Source organism: Lolium rigidum, chromosome 3 (assembly GCF_022539505.1).
Source record: "Lolium rigidum isolate FL_2022 chromosome 3, APGP_CSIRO_Lrig_0.1, whole genome shotgun sequence".
NCBI classification, from domain to species: domain Eukaryota; kingdom Viridiplantae; phylum Streptophyta; class Magnoliopsida; order Poales; family Poaceae; genus Lolium; species Lolium rigidum.
The window spans coordinates 230,647,348-230,663,031 of record NC_061510.1 but is presented as its reverse complement, the minus strand read 5'-3'; the positions used below and the strand labels follow the sequence as shown (position 1 = coordinate 230,663,031).

Below are 15,684 nucleotides of genomic sequence, written 5' to 3'. Positions count from 1 at the left end.
CCAAGAAAAAGCACATAAGATGTGGCCGAATAAAAATATAGTTTCAGGGGAGGAACCTGATAATTTGTCGATGAAGAAGGGATGCCTTGGGCATCCCCAAGCTTAGACGCTTGAGTCTTCTTGATATATGCAGGGGTGAACCACGGGTGCATCCCCAAGCTTAGAGCTTTCACTCTCCTTGATCATGTTGCATCATACTCCTCTCTTGATCCTTGAAAACTTCCTCCACACCAAACTCGAAACAACTCATTAGAGGGTTAGTGCACAATATAAATTGACATATTCAGAGGTGACACAATCATTCTTAAAACTTCTGGACATTGCATAATGCTACTGGACATTAGTGGATCAAAGAAATTCATCCAACATAGCGAAAGAGGCAATGCGAAATAAAAGGCAGAATCTGTCAAAACAGAACAGTTCGTATTGACGAATTTTAAAATGGCACCAGACTTGCTCAAACGAAAATGCTCAAATTTAATGAAAGTTGCGTACATATCTGAGGATCATGCTCGTAAATTGGCGTAATTTTCTGAGCTTCCTGCAGGGCAGTGGGCTCAGATTCGTGACAGCAAAGAAATCTGGAACTGCGCAGTAATCCAAATCTAGTACTTACTTTTCTATCAACGGCTTAACTTGGCACAACAAAACTCAAAACTAAGATAAGGAGAGGTTGCTACAGTAGTAAACAACTTCCAAGACACAAAATAAAAACAAAGTACTGTAGGTAAAAACATGGGTTGTCTCCCATAAGCGCTTTTCTTTAACGCCTTTCAGCTAGGCGCAGAAAGTGTGTATCAAGTAACATCGAGAGATGAGGCATCAACATCATAATTTGTTCTAATAATAGAATCATAAGGTACCTTCATTCTCTTTCTAGGGAAGTGTTCCATACCTTTCTTGAGAGGAAATTGATATTTTATATTACCTTCCCTCATATCAATAATAGCACCAACGGTTCGAAGAAAAGGTCTTCCCAATATAATTGGACAAGATGCATTGCATTCAATATCCAAGACAACAAAATCAACGGGAACAAGATTATTGTTAACGGTAATGCGAACATTATCAACTTTACCCAAAGGTTTCTTTGTAGAATGATCAGCAAGATTAACATCCAAATAACAATTTTTCAGCGGTGGCAAGTCAAGCATATTATAAATTTTCTTAGGCATAACTGAAATACTTGCACCAAGATCACATAAAGCATTACAATCAAAATCTTTAACCTTCATCTTAATGATGGGCTCCCAACCATCTTCCAGCTTTTTAGGAATAGAGGCTTCGCGCTCTAGTTTCTCTTCTCTAGCTTTTATGAGAGCATTTGTAATATGATGCGTGAAAGTCAAATTTATAGCACTAGCATTAGGACTTTTAGCAAGTTTTTGCAAGAACTTTATAACTTCAGAGATGTGGCAATCATCAAAATTCAAACCATTATAATCTAAAGCAATGGGATCATCATCCCCAATGTTGGAAAAAATTTCAGCGACTTTATCACGAGTGAGTTTCAATGAGTTTTAGCGGTTTCGAGTGCAGTTTTCGCGCTTTGCATTAGAAGTGGAAACATTGCTAACACCAATTATTTTATTAGTATGAGTAGGAGGTGCAGCAACATGTGTAGCATTAGCATTACTAGTGGTGGTAATAGTCCAAACTTTAGCTACATTTTTCTCTTTAGCTAGTTTTTCATTTTCTTCTCTATCCCACCTAGCACGCAGTTCAGCCATTAATCTTATATTCTCATTAATTCTAACTTGGATGGCATTTGCTGTAGTAGTAATTTTATTATGATGATTCTCATTAGGCATAACTTTCGATTTCAAAAGATCAACATCAGAAGCAAGACTATCAACTCTAGAAACAAGAATATCAATTTTATTGAGTTTTTCCTCAACAGATTTGTTAAAGGCAGTTTGTGTACTAATAAATTCTTTAAGCATGGCTTCAAGTCCAGGGGGTGAATTCCTATTATTGTTGTAAGAATTTCCATAAGAATTAGCATAACCGTTACCATTATTATAAGGATATGGCCTATAGTTGTTACTAGAATTGTTCCGGTAAGCATTATTGTTGAAATTATTATTTTTAATGAAGTTTACATCAACATGTTCTTCTTGTGCAACCAATGAAGCTAACGGAACATTATTAGGATCAATATTAGTCCTATCATTCACAAGCATAGACATAATAGCATCAACCTTATCATTCAAGGAAGAGGATTCCTCAACGGAATTTACCTTCTTACCTTGTGGAGCTCTTTCCGTGTGCCATTCAGAGTAGTTGATCATCATATTATCAAGAAGCTTTGTTGCTTCACCAAGAGTGATGGACATAAAGGTACCTCCAGCAGCTGAATCCAATAAATTCCGCGAAGAAAAATTTAGTCCTGCATTGAAGGTTTGGATGATCATCCAAGTAGTCAGTCCATGGGTTGGGCAATTTTTAACCAGAGATTTCATTCTTTCCCAAGCTTGAGCAACATGTGATAAATTTAGATCTTATATTGTTGATTCAAAAGTTACAATTCATACTGATCATGCTGCAATTAGATACCTTATGACAAAGAAAGATGCTAAGCCGAGGCTTATTAGATGGGTACTTCTTTTGCAAGAATTTGATTTACATATTGTAGATAGGAAAGGTGCTGATAATCCTGTTGCTGATAATTTGTCTAGATTGGAAAATATTGCTTATGATCCTGTTCCTGTTAATGATAGTTTTCCAAATGAACAATTGGCTGTAATAAAGGTGAGCTCGCGAGACAGTCCTTGGAGACCTGAGTGAGGCCTTTGTGGTGTTGGTCTGGCCTTCGTGGCGACCACACTCCTTGATACGTCCAATTTGCATCACTATTTTATATCATAATTTGCTGTTATTCATTGATATATTTCATATTGGGACACAATACTTATGTTATTTCATCTATTTTGCATGTTTCATGATTATTTGGAGATCGAGCACCGGAGCCAGGATTCTACTGGAAAAAGCACCGTCAGGATGCAATATTTCGGAAGATCAAGCTGTGGAAGGAAGTTTTACGAGAAAATCCTATTTTTCCGAGATGACGGAGGAAGCCGGAGAGGGAGCCAGCCTGGACCCGGGGTGGGCCCACACCATAGGGTGGCGCGGCCCATGGCTCGGCCGCGCCACCATGTGGTGTGGAGCTCCCTCGGCCTCTTTCGCCTCCTTTTCTTCGCGAAACCCTTCGTCCCGAAGACCTAAGCCACGGAGGAAACCTCACGAAGGGTTACAGCCGCCTCGCGGGGCGGAGAGACACCGGAGAGAAAAGAGCTCTCCGGCGGGCAGGAATCCGCCGGGGAAATTCCCTCCCGAGGGGGAAATCGACGCCATCGTCACCGTCATCGAGCTGGACATCATCTCCATCACCACCATCATCATCTCCACCATCATCACCGCCATCTCCACCGCTGGACATCGTCACCGCTGTAGCAATTTGGGTTTGATCTTGATTGTTTGATAGGGGAAACTCTCCCGGTACTGATTTCTACTTGTTATTGATGCTATTGAGTGAAACCATTGAACCAAGGTTTATGTTCAGATTGTTATTGATCATCATATCACCTCTGATCATGTTCCATATGATGTCTCGTGAGTAGTTCGTTTAGTTCTTGAGGACATGGGTGAAGTCTAATTGTTAGTAGTGAACTATGGTTGAGTAATATTCAATGTTATGATATTTAAGTTGTGGTGTTATTCTTCTAGTGGTGTCGTGTGAACGTCGACTACATGACACTTCACCATTTATGGGCCTAGGGGAATGCATCTTGTACTCGTTTGCCAATTGCGGGGTTGCCGGAGTGACGAAACCTAAACCCCCGTTGGTATATCGATGCGAGGAGGGATCGCGGGGATCTCGAGTTTAAGGCTGTGGTTAGATTTATCTTAATTACTTTCTTGTAGTTGCGGATGCTTGCAAGGGGTATAATCACAAGTATGTATTAGTCCTAGGAAGGGCGGTACATTAGCATAGGTTCACCCACACAACACTTATCAAAACAATGAAGATTAATCAGGTCGTATGTAGCGAAAGCACTAGACTAAAATCCCGTGTGTCCTCGAGAACGTTTGGTCATTATAAGTAAACAAACCGGCTTGTCCTTTGTGCTAAAAAGGATTGGGCCAATCGCTGCAATTATTTCTCTCGCATTTTACTTACTCGTACTTTATTCATCTGCTACATCAAAACCCCACGAATACTTGTACGCGTGAGCATTTACGGTGAATCCTTCATCGAAGCTGCTTGTCAACACCTTCTGCTCCTCGTTGGGTTCGACACTCTTATTTATCGAAAGTACTACGATACACCCCCTATACTTGTGGGTCATCACTCCTCCAAACGTAGATGTACTTCCCCTCAAAAGGAAGGAACTAGGGAATCATCTATGTGTCTCCGCGTGCTCCACTCTCCGTTACCTCTATCATTAATAGCTCTATTTTTTTCTAGCCATATCTTGCTTAGTTGTATATCTTGTCATATAGGTAAATTTACATAGTTGCATATGAATTTACCTTTGCATCAAGCCTAAATTGAAAAAGAACTAAAAATTGGTTAGCACCTAATCACTCCCCTTTAGGTGCGGCATACGATCCTTTCAACCATGTTGGCACAAGTTCTCTATTTTGATTCGCGACAGAACAGATTTTGAATCTACCTAGGCCGGCTAGCAAAAACAAATAAAATGACACACATTTTTTTGCTAGGTTTGCTTGCATAATCGAAATATCTAAGAGGAACATATCTGATTTATGCATTATGGATGTTAGAAATGGATTACTTCGATTTTTCTAATAAACTTAGACATTTTATTTATAATATTTGGAGCTATAGAATTAAAGTTATGAATTTTCAAAGTTTACATTATTAATACATGTAATTTGAATTATGTGCATATTTTAATTATCTGAAATAGTGAACCAAGTTTATATATTTGAAATATGCAAAAATTTATGAGCACTTTTCATATTTAAAGTTTTCCCATTTGAATTAGTATTTAAAAGTGATGATGGTTTTAAAAAGTTTATATTTGAAGTATTCAAACATTTCTGAGCACTTTTCATATTAATTTTTTTTCCATTTGAATTAGTATTTAAAAGTTAGGAAGGTTTTAAAAAGTTCATATTTGAAATATTCAAATATTTATGTGCACTTTTCATATTAATAGTTTTTCTATTTGAATTAGTATTTAAAAGTTATGAAGATTTGAAAAGGAGATTTTTTGAAAACTACGAGGCGTGAGGCATAATTTACATTCAAAACTTGAGGACCTATCTGCAAAATAACGGACCATGCACCGTCTAGCGCCGCCACGTCAGCCTGGAGACTGGATTCCACGTGTCAGAAGCGGTGTCAATTTAGAATCAATTCGTGTTTAGTGGTTTTTGCAGAATCTACAAAAAGAAATATGGTAGATTTTTGCTTCGAAAACATAAAGTGATACAAAAAAATAACATTTAGCTAGAAATGTGGTGGTTCTATGCTAACAACTCGCCAAATCACCCATTACTATCCACGATAGGGTACAATTCATTTTCAGAGCTTCGTTCTTAGTCTATTGAAAACTAGCAATTTCACATTTATATTGGAACGGAGGGAGTACAAGATAAAAGAATCGACTGAGGTTCATCCGTTCCGAAATGTAAAACATGAACGGCATAAGTAGCTAAGAGCGATAATCTTTAAGGTTTGTAGTATGATTGTATCTGGTGGAGCAGTAGATGAAATGCAACAAGTTGAGCACGCTGAGAGCAGCCATGAACCAGAAGAAGTAGTCAAGGTGCCCTTCGTCGAGCTTGTCCGGGATCGGGATCCACCCGGGTTTACCGCCGCCGGTGGTGGCCGACGCGACTGCGCAGACCAGGGCGGAGTTGAGGTAATTCCCTCCGGCGATGGCGAGGTGCGCGAGCGCCGAGCCTAGGCTCTTCATGGAATCCGGGGACTGGTCGTAGAAGAACTCCAGCATGCCGATACTGGCGAACACCTCCGCCACGCCCAGCACCGAGTAGCACGGCGCCTGCCACATGATGCTCATCGCTGGGGCCGCCGCTATCAGCCGCCTCGCCTCGACCGACGCCGCGTACGCCATGGCGGCCGCCGACAGCGCGAGGCCGACGCCGATGCGCTGCAGTTGGGTGAGGCCCCGATCCTCACCCGTGACGCGCCGTGCGAGCGGCACCAGCACGGCATCGTAGACGGGGACACAGATGAGGACGGTGGCGACGTCGAAGGTGGACATGGCAGCGGGCGGCACGGTGAAGGCGCCGACGCGGTTGTCCAAGACTACGCCCTGCTCGACCAACGTCGACGACATCTGCGCCGTCACCGCGAAGAAGATGAGCAGCGACGCCCACACGGGGGCCATCCGCAGCAGCATCTTCAGCTCCTCCACCTGTGACACAGTGCACAGCCGCCACGGGCCCTTCTTCTCCGACGATGGCAGTACGATCGCAGCCTTGTCAAAGAACCTGAATTTACTCGTGTGCCCATCTGCTCCTTCATTTTCATGCAGGGCCGAATTATCATCGGGAAGCTGGAGGCGGTAATTCCTTGCGGCAGCCACAAGAAAGACCCCGATGAAGGGGCTGCCACTCGTTCGCTTGTACCTGTAAACCTTCCCGCCGGTGACGAACACACGGCGAGGCCAAAGCCCATAATCACCGTCGGAATCGCAAACCCAACGCTCCAGCCGTTGTTGTCCTGCACCAAGACGATCACGATGGCCGAGAACAGCGAGCAGATGTTGATCGAGAAGTAGTACCAGTTGAAGAAGGAGCCCTTGGCCACCCGCTCCGCTGGGTCCGCGCTGTCAAACTGATCGGCGCCCAGGGTCGAGCTGCAGGGCTTGATGCCTCCAGTGCCAAGGGCGGCAAGATAGAGCCCCAGGTAGACGGCGACACGATGAATGCCGCTGTTGTCGGAAGAAGGCAGGAACAGTGGAAGCGTTGCTGATACTGTCGTAATGAGCATCCCCTATCACACGAGAATATTCAGAACAGAGTTCTGCACATTACTTGGCAAACAAATCTCCATACTGCACATTATTAGAAAAGGAACAACATTTTCGTTTGCCACACTTACGATGGCGTACACGGAGAGGAAAATTAGGATGGTCGAGTATCTTCCCCAGTATGTGTCGGGCTGTCGGCCAAGAAGGCTCCAATGAGCGGCGTGAAGAAGCAGGTACCGATCCAAGCCGACGCGCTCCTTGCCGCGCCGGCATTGCTCTCGTGGAGCTCGGTGGTGAGGTAGGTGACCAGGTTCCTAGCGACCGCGAAGAAGCACAGGCATTCGCTGAATTCGGCGCCTGGTTCAGGCTCAACATGCAGTTACTTCAGTTGGCCAAATTAACATGGAGAACTGCACGAAGCAAAGTGTTTTTGACTGGTTGTCTGTCGGAAGTATACCTAGGATGAAGAAGCTGCTTGAGAGCAGGCTGTTTTTTGGAGTCAACTGTTCCATCACTTGTGTACCTTGAACCTTCTTCCTGGATAACAATGCAAAAACTGAAATTTGGCATGCTATGTCACACGGAAACGTAGTACTAGTAGGCTCAATTTCCAATTAAGCGCGGAAGAGAATGTCACCTGAAAACTCGGCGCTTAATTTCCAGTTAAGTGTGTGAGCTGCTGTTTTCAGGGAGGGAGCCAGAGAATGAGAAAGAGAGAGAAGCGGGGAGAATTGTAGAACAAATTAACTGCATAAGAGAGAGAGAAAGATAGAGAGAGACCTGAGGGAGGATGGATGAGCTATGGATCAAATAATCGGAGGAGCTTCTTCTGTTCTCCTTTGCTCCTAACCCACGGTTCTGAAAAATTAGAGCTGCTCCAGCTTTTAGTATTCATTTAATTCGTGAAATATAAAAATACCACAGCGTAAATCTTTGGCTAGAAGTCCATCTGACCCGTGGAGAAGTATTTCCTAGCGGTGGAGTTAGCCTGGCCACGACGGTGAGGATGGCTATGGCGGCAGTGCTGAACCACTCGACACTGCCGTGACGTTTCCAAACACCGGGTAATTAAAAATCTTGAACCAGTTTTCAGATCCATATTTAGATACTACTAGAATTACGAATTCATTACGCACCCAAAAGAGGAGCGGATTAGAAAAGTTAACTGCAAGCTGCTCTAGCTTTTGATACACAAACATAAAAACATGGAGCGTCGTAATTTACATCGCTACTGATTTGACTTCATCGCAACGCGATTTACATTCGTTCTCGTCGCCGCGCAAATTGAGTTGTAGCTCGCTGCCGCCACCGCCAGGAGCTTGCTGTCGCCGCCACTACTTCTCACGCCGCACAGCATTTCACCGCGCCACACAGCATTTCACCGCGCCAGAGGAGATGGAAGACGTGGCCACACAGCATTTCACCGCGCTTCTTGGCGAGCCTGCTGCTAGGGAATTCACCCTCAACCTGGAGCCGTTGCATTTGCCTGCCTTGGACTTAACGCATCTGGAGCTGCCGCTCGGCCGCCATTCGTACCCTTCCTGCAGACAAGGCGCCGGGGCCTGACGGATTCACAGCTAGGTTTTTCCAAACCTGTTGGGCCACTGTAAAGGATGCGGTCATGAGGGCTGTTAGCTGCTTTGACTCTAACGATGCCAGGGGTTTTGCGCGCCTAAATGATGCTTACATAACGCTGCTACCAAAGAAGGATGGGGCTATTAATGTGGGGGATTTTCGACCGGTCAGTCTTATTCACAGCATTGCCAAGATAGTCTCAAAGGCCATGGCCATGAGGCTTGCTGATCCGATTGCCCAGCTTGTGGATTCAAATCAGAGTGCATTCGTCAGAGGGCGCTCGATACAGGATAACTTCTTCATGGTGCAAAACTCGCTCTGGAATCTGCACAGAAAGCGAGTGCCGGCGCTCATGCTTAAGCTTGACATTGCGAAAGCGTTTGACTCCGTCTCTTGGCCATTCCTAATTCAGATCTTGAGGCATAGGGGCTTCGGTCCGAAGTGGATTGCGAGGATCATCACACTGCTGACAACGGCCAACACTAGGGTGCTTATCAATGGTGGAGCGGGACAAAGATTCTGGCATGCTCGGGGATTAAGGCAAGGTGATCCGATCTCGCCCACGCTTTTCATTGCAATGATGGACACTCTCAACGCGGTGGTGAGGCTGGCGGAGGAGCGGGGCGTTTTTGCGCCTTTCACGGGGACAGGGATCAAACATCGTCTATCACTATTTGCGGATGACGTGGTGCTGATCATCAAGCCCACGCCCCAGGAAGCGGAGGCGGCGGTCCAGATTATGCAGGTCTTTGGCACCGCTTCAGGGTTACAATGCAACTTGGCTAAAAGCACCGTGTCACCTATCCGCTGCGAGCAGATCGACCTCGCCCCCATCGTCGCCCTGCTCAATTGCCCGGTGAAAGCTTTTCCTATCCAGTATCTGGGACTGCCGCTCTCCCCGATTCGCCTGTCCAAGACCGATCTGCAGCCGTTAGTGGACAAGCTTGCTCGACATGTGCCGACGTGGAAATCAAAGCTGCTTGAGCGCAGCGGGCGTCTGGTCCTGATCAACTCCACCCTGACTGCCACCCCCGTTTACCACATGTTGTCATTGGACCTGCCGCCATGGTTTTTCAAATGCGCAAACAAGCTGATCAAGGGTTTTTTCTGGTCCGCGGCTATGGAGGCAAGAAGGGGTCAATGCGTTGTGGCCTGGGACTCTGTGTGTACCCCCAAATCATTAGGTGGGCTTGGTGTCAAGAATCTGCGCCTTCTGAATCTGGCGCTAAGAATAAGGTGGAGATGGATGGAATTTGGGGAGGATGACAAGCCATGGCAGGGCCTCTCCTTCAGAATTCAGGACGAGGCGGAGGAGCTCTTTCAGACAGCGATGGAGTGCAGGCTTGGGGATGGACATAGGCTCAAATTCTGGACTGACAGATGGATCGGGGGACGCAGTGTTCAGCAGATCGCGCCCAACCTCCTTCGCCTTGTCAAGCCTGCTAGGCTGACCGACTGTGTCGCTGATTGCCTCGTGCAAAACAGGTGGGCACAGGCCTTCCGCGGCACCCCCTCGGTTCAGGCGATCGTGGAGTTTTTCTCGCTCTGGGATTTGGTACAGGACTTCGCCATCGACGGCCTAGTGAAGGACAATGTCACTTGGAGGCAAACACCGAGCGGATCTTACACGGCGAAATCGGCTTACGAGCTGTTCTTCGTCGGCAGGACTGCTCTAGTCGGTGCACGGGAGCTGTGGACGGCTGGGGCGCCACTTAAGCACAAGATACACATGTGGCTGGTTCTCAGAGATCGTCTATGGACCGCAGACAGATTGGCGAGGCGAGGGCTACAGCACAACCCACTGTGCCCGCTTTGCTGCCAGGAAGCAGAAACGATCGAGCACATTACGGTGCAATGCTCATACTCCAGGGAGGTTTGGTATCACATATTCCTGCCAAGACGGTTGCATCGTTTCACTCCTTCGGCGGCGGCGGAAATAAAGTTGTGGTGGCCGGCGGTTTCAGCGGGGGTGCCTCGCAAGCAGAGGAAGGAGCTAAATGGCCTCATTGTCCTGATATCCAGGGAACTATGGCTTGAGCGAAACGCCCGTGTATTCGACAAGAGTGCCACCATGCCGATGGAGCTCTGCAAACGGATCAAAGGAGAATTCGCACAATGGGGTAGAGCTAGGCTTTGGGATGCCGGCGGTGGAGTGGACTCTAGGGTAGCGAGAATCACAACCTAGTGGTGTGTGGGTGTTGGGGAGGGGTCGAATCGTTTCAGACTTGACCTTTTCCCCTTGCTTGTAATGAATCTCTTTCTTCCTTAATGAATGAAGACACGCGACACTCGCGCGTGTTCTTGAAAAAACTTCTCACGCCGCCTCACCCATGACGAAGTTGGTTGAGGCGGCCACAACAAGTTTCTGGCGGCAGCGGCAACAAGCTACAATTCGATTTTCGTGGCAGCAAGAATGATTCAGACAAGTTTGACTCCAGGTAAGTTCATTCGTTTGCCGGCAGCCTCGATTTGGTGGCGGCAGGCGTGAATCACGCTGCGATGAAGTCAAATCGGGGAGAGTCTGGCCATTAGGAAACATGCCCGAGAGAGGAGGGGGAGAAAGATAAAACGTGCGTAACATTTTGGTCACTTGTCGGTGGCACTGTGACGTAAATAAACAACCAATCCATATTTTTGTGTTCCGCGGAACCAACTCCACGTATTTGTACCTAAAGCTGAAACAATTACACGTAATTTACCAAAAGCTGGAGCAACTCCACAGCTCAAAACAAAAAAGCTGGAGCGGCTCCAACTTTTTGAGAACCATGGAGTTGAGGGGGACACCGGAGCAATCACGAACCTACACATGACGAAATAGGCAGCATAGGTTTCTCTTTCCGCCTCCTGCTTGCTTCTAAAAAATTGACTATTTTTCTCCGCCGGTCTCCACTCCACTAGCAAAGCTATCTAACCTACAACGTGCAGATGGGCATAGATGAAGGGGAATCGACAAAGGATTGTGGACGGATATGTGACCTGGTGCCGCACACTTCGTGATGGAGCATCTATTGGCACTTGTAGCACATCCATGTGGTCAGTCACGGATAGCGAGCTTTTTTATATAGAAGAAGATTATTGCAGAGCCATATACACCACATACCAACATAAAAAAAGAGGTAAATACACTTGTAGTACCACATCTTGTTCCGGATGTGCAAATTAGTACCACGTATTGCAAAACGTGTGACCGGGTACCAAAACTTACAAACCAGTCGCCGTTTTGCAATATGTGGTACTAATTTGTACATCCAGAACAAGATGTGGTACTACAAGTGTATTTACCTCTCAAAAAAACACAAGTTGTATTTCATTTAATCAAAGAAGATTAGACCATTCAAAAAAAATATTATAGGGACGAGATCTTTGCATCCTGCTACGCCAGCCTGCGAAACAAAATAGGTATCCTTCTTTTTCATAAAATGGGTGGTCTGCTTATACGAAATTGATATATCCTAAGCTAAAGAAAGAATTAGATAAACATGTTGGTGGTCTAGAAAAAGCTAAGAAAATCAAGCCGGAATGGGGCCGGTGCAATAGAATTGGCGGGAGTATATTATGGCAGCAAACCAAAACCCTCCTCCAAGAAGAATTGTGCTATGCCCCCCACTTCTGCTCGTAAAAATAAGGCCTGCAATTTTTTCTCAAGGTTGGACAATATAGAAAGCTTTAACATCCACACAAAGTATTCACTTTCATGCACTAATACTTTCGTAATCTATACTATTACTAGTTGAATGACTGTCCGTTGCTATGGATTAAAAAAATCGTCATAATATTTGTTGTGTTCTCAACCTTGTTTTAATAAACACCTTATCTCCTTCAGGCAGTTCATTCCAAAATTGTACTATCAATACCTTGGTGATGCACACAGTTCAAAACCAATCAAAGAACAGGGAAAAAACAAAAGGCTTGGGCCTCAACTTTCAAAAAGGACTAAATAATGTATGCAATAGTTTGTTGGTTTAGTTTATAGTGACAGAGCTTCTCAGATTCATCAACAAAAGCGTTCTCATACCGACACATTGCGTTAATATATTCATGAAACACATCTGCCATGTATTTATGTCGTAGACGCAACCTTCACCTCCTTTCCATGTTCATCTCGCTACAGGACGTCACTACGGAAATCGTCAATGTGCCGATGGCTAGGATCTGTGCCGACGGCTTTTTGTCAGGGTCGTCGGCCCTGACAAAAGACAACCTCGGCCTTTTTAAGTTTCAAACGGATGGCAGAAAATGATAAAAAGTCAAAACATAAAATCTTTTGAGATTTATGTATGTTACGCAACCTACTAATAGGGGAAATTAACAAATTTGAATTTTAACTTTTTTTGCAAAATAGTTTATTTCTCGGTAAAATGACATTATCTTCTGCATACGACGTCGGAAAAAATGTATAACCTATCAAAATGATCGTCTCAAAAAGTTATATCCAATTTCAACGCCTTCGGCCATTGCATTATTTTTAGATTATCAAAATTCCAAAGGGAAATATGAAGGCATGAAGACTTTAGTTTTTGCCAGAAATTCTTTATTTTACATTTTATGTTTTCTAAAAGAAATTAAATTTTAAAATTAAATTTTGTATAAATATTATTATTACTTAATCAATGATGTTTATTTAAATAATTGTATAATAAATAATTACGATATCATGATCTAAGAGTTAATAGGATTGATATGATAGTATTATCAATAGGGAAATCTTCAATGGTGCAGGTGCGGAGCGCGCATGGCTATCCTCACCATTCATTTCCATCCAAATCTAGATGTTTGACTTTTCTTGTTTGGCTCTATCTTCCCTACATGCACATAGTCCAAAACTTTGAGTAATCTCTTCCAGAAAAGACAAAAATCCTCTCAAAAAAAACACTGTTTTCTCTCCAAAATTTTTCTACTGTGCATGAGGTGCGCACTGAGCATCACACGTGCTCTGAAAAACTGCTCTCTTATCAATAAGGATTCATTTCATTCATGGAAGCTCAATCGGAAAAAAAAGAAGAAGTTAAGTGTGCTTGGACTGGAGTACTGTGAGGATGGGTAATTTTAACTAAGATTAAGTGTAGTTAGAGTTAAATGATCCATGTGAAAGGTTTTGAAAAATGGATTTTTTTAAAATTTTCTTTTTTGAAAAAATCGAGCTAGAATTGCCAAACGGCCGTTAGTTCTATGCCGACGGCAAAAGCCATCGACACAGGAGCCGATAACCAGCCTGTGCAGACGGTAAATGAGACTGTGCCGAGGCCATATTGTGCCAATGGCGAGGTGCCGACGGCGGCTGTTGGCAAAGGCCTATGCCGATGACACCCTGATGAGGTGTGCCGATGGCCGGTGGCCGACACAGTGGCGGAGCTGGCATGTAAGACATGGGTGCAAATGAACCCATTAAATGTGGGTTCTAACTTAGAGGCGGACCCAGGAATTTTTTGAAGCCTGGGGGCGCCGTAAGGTAACTAAATTTTTTCTCAGACAAATATACCCATTGAATGGAGAAAATCGTGTTTTTCACAATATTTTTAATGCGAAAACACAAATACAATACATTGCATGTTCATTACACATTTCAATGTTCAAAAATTCACAACACATTTGAATGTTATTCGTTGATTTATTTTCTAAGAGTGAAATCATACAATATTTCATCGAGATTATATATATCATCCACCTCATGCTTCTCTCTTTTTCATTTGCAACATTTGTTTGTAGCGGTGGTTGTTGTGCGCTTCTTGTATCAACCAAAAATCTTCAATTTCTTTCATCAGTGATTAATCAACACTCCAAGCCATTAGAGTTAACCATTTAAAAACTTATAAGGAAATACAATTCAACTCAAGTTGAGAAATTCATTTCCAAAATTGAGTACACTAATCAAAAATTGTGGGATATACATTTTTATTGGTTGTGTAAAAACAAAAAAAAATCTTCGGAGAAGCTATTTTTGTGCATCAAAAATTGTCTTTTTTTGCACAAGTCACAATAAATGTTATTTTTTCGCAAGACTTTGTGTGTGGGCAAAGAATATCCAGATGTACATATAGAATTTTTAACTAGATTTTTTAACATTTTAAAATATTTTTCTGGGCAAGTGTGTCTACACCTAATATGAGCTAAAATGGATTTCTGAACCGATTGAGTCTAGGGCTCAGTTGCGTAGTGCCCTGCTGTTCCTGGACTGTCGCTCATTGACTGATCGTTATGGTAGCAGTATTCGAACTCTAGAATGCATGGAGGCACAAGGTGGCCATCAGACAAACGTGCAAGGCTGCAACCTGCATGTGCGGCTTGACATCTTAGTTTGCATTAGTCAAATGTTCACACCTAGAAGGTTTGTACGTGCAGCTCACTTGTAGTATAAATAGGGCACTCTTGTATCATTTCACAGCACACCAAGTAGTGAAGAAAATAAGCAAGGAAAAGCAGCAAGCTTAGAGCATCTCCAGTCGCGTCCCCCAAACCGTCCCCCAAAGCGATTTGGGGCGCGCCGGACAAAAAAAGCGTTCCAGCCGCGTCCCCCAAAGCCTTTTTTTGTCCGGCGCGCCCCTATATGGTGTCCGGCGCCCCGAGCCCGTCCCCGTCCCACAGGGGACGCACCGGGGACGCCGGACACAACGAAAAGCGAGGCGGGGAGTGACGGGGCCGACCCGTCAGCCGGCACATTTAATTTAAACCTAACCGCCGCCTACCTCGCGACGGAAGTTATTGGCGCGCAGCCGACGGTGCAGCTTCCCGCGAGGGCGCAGCGACGCGTCCCGCCGCGCCCAGCTCTCGCGTGCCGGCGTCAACGAGCGCCACCGCTCCTCCGCCTCCCTCCGGCCTATAAAAAGGGGCGCCTCTCATCGTCCCTCTCACACACAAACCCTAGCGCCTCTCTCCCAAACCCTAGCCGCCACCATCTCTCAACAAGACTCGACGCTATGTCTGGTAGAGGCGGAGGCCGACCTCGCGGCCGCGGCCGTGGTCGTGGTCGTGGTCGTTGTAATGTCCCAGGTTTAGAGACGATCGAGGGGTAGATTTTAGAAAGGGATGTGCATTGCATTGCAAATTCTGGGGAAATTTCGCGCTTTTAAACAAAAACTGTATCGAAGGGGGACAAGTTTCTCTCTCGACACCTTACAAGGTTAGGGTTTCGAGAGTGCGACAA

General features: G+C 44.8%; 1 pseudogene; it reads right to left on the bottom strand.

Annotated features, from left to right (window-relative positions):
• Positions 1 to 5,684: 5,684 nt before the first annotated feature.
• Positions 5,685 to 7,538, bottom strand: LOC124696151 (annotated as a pseudogene).
• Positions 7,539 to 15,684: the final 8,146 nt, after the last annotated feature.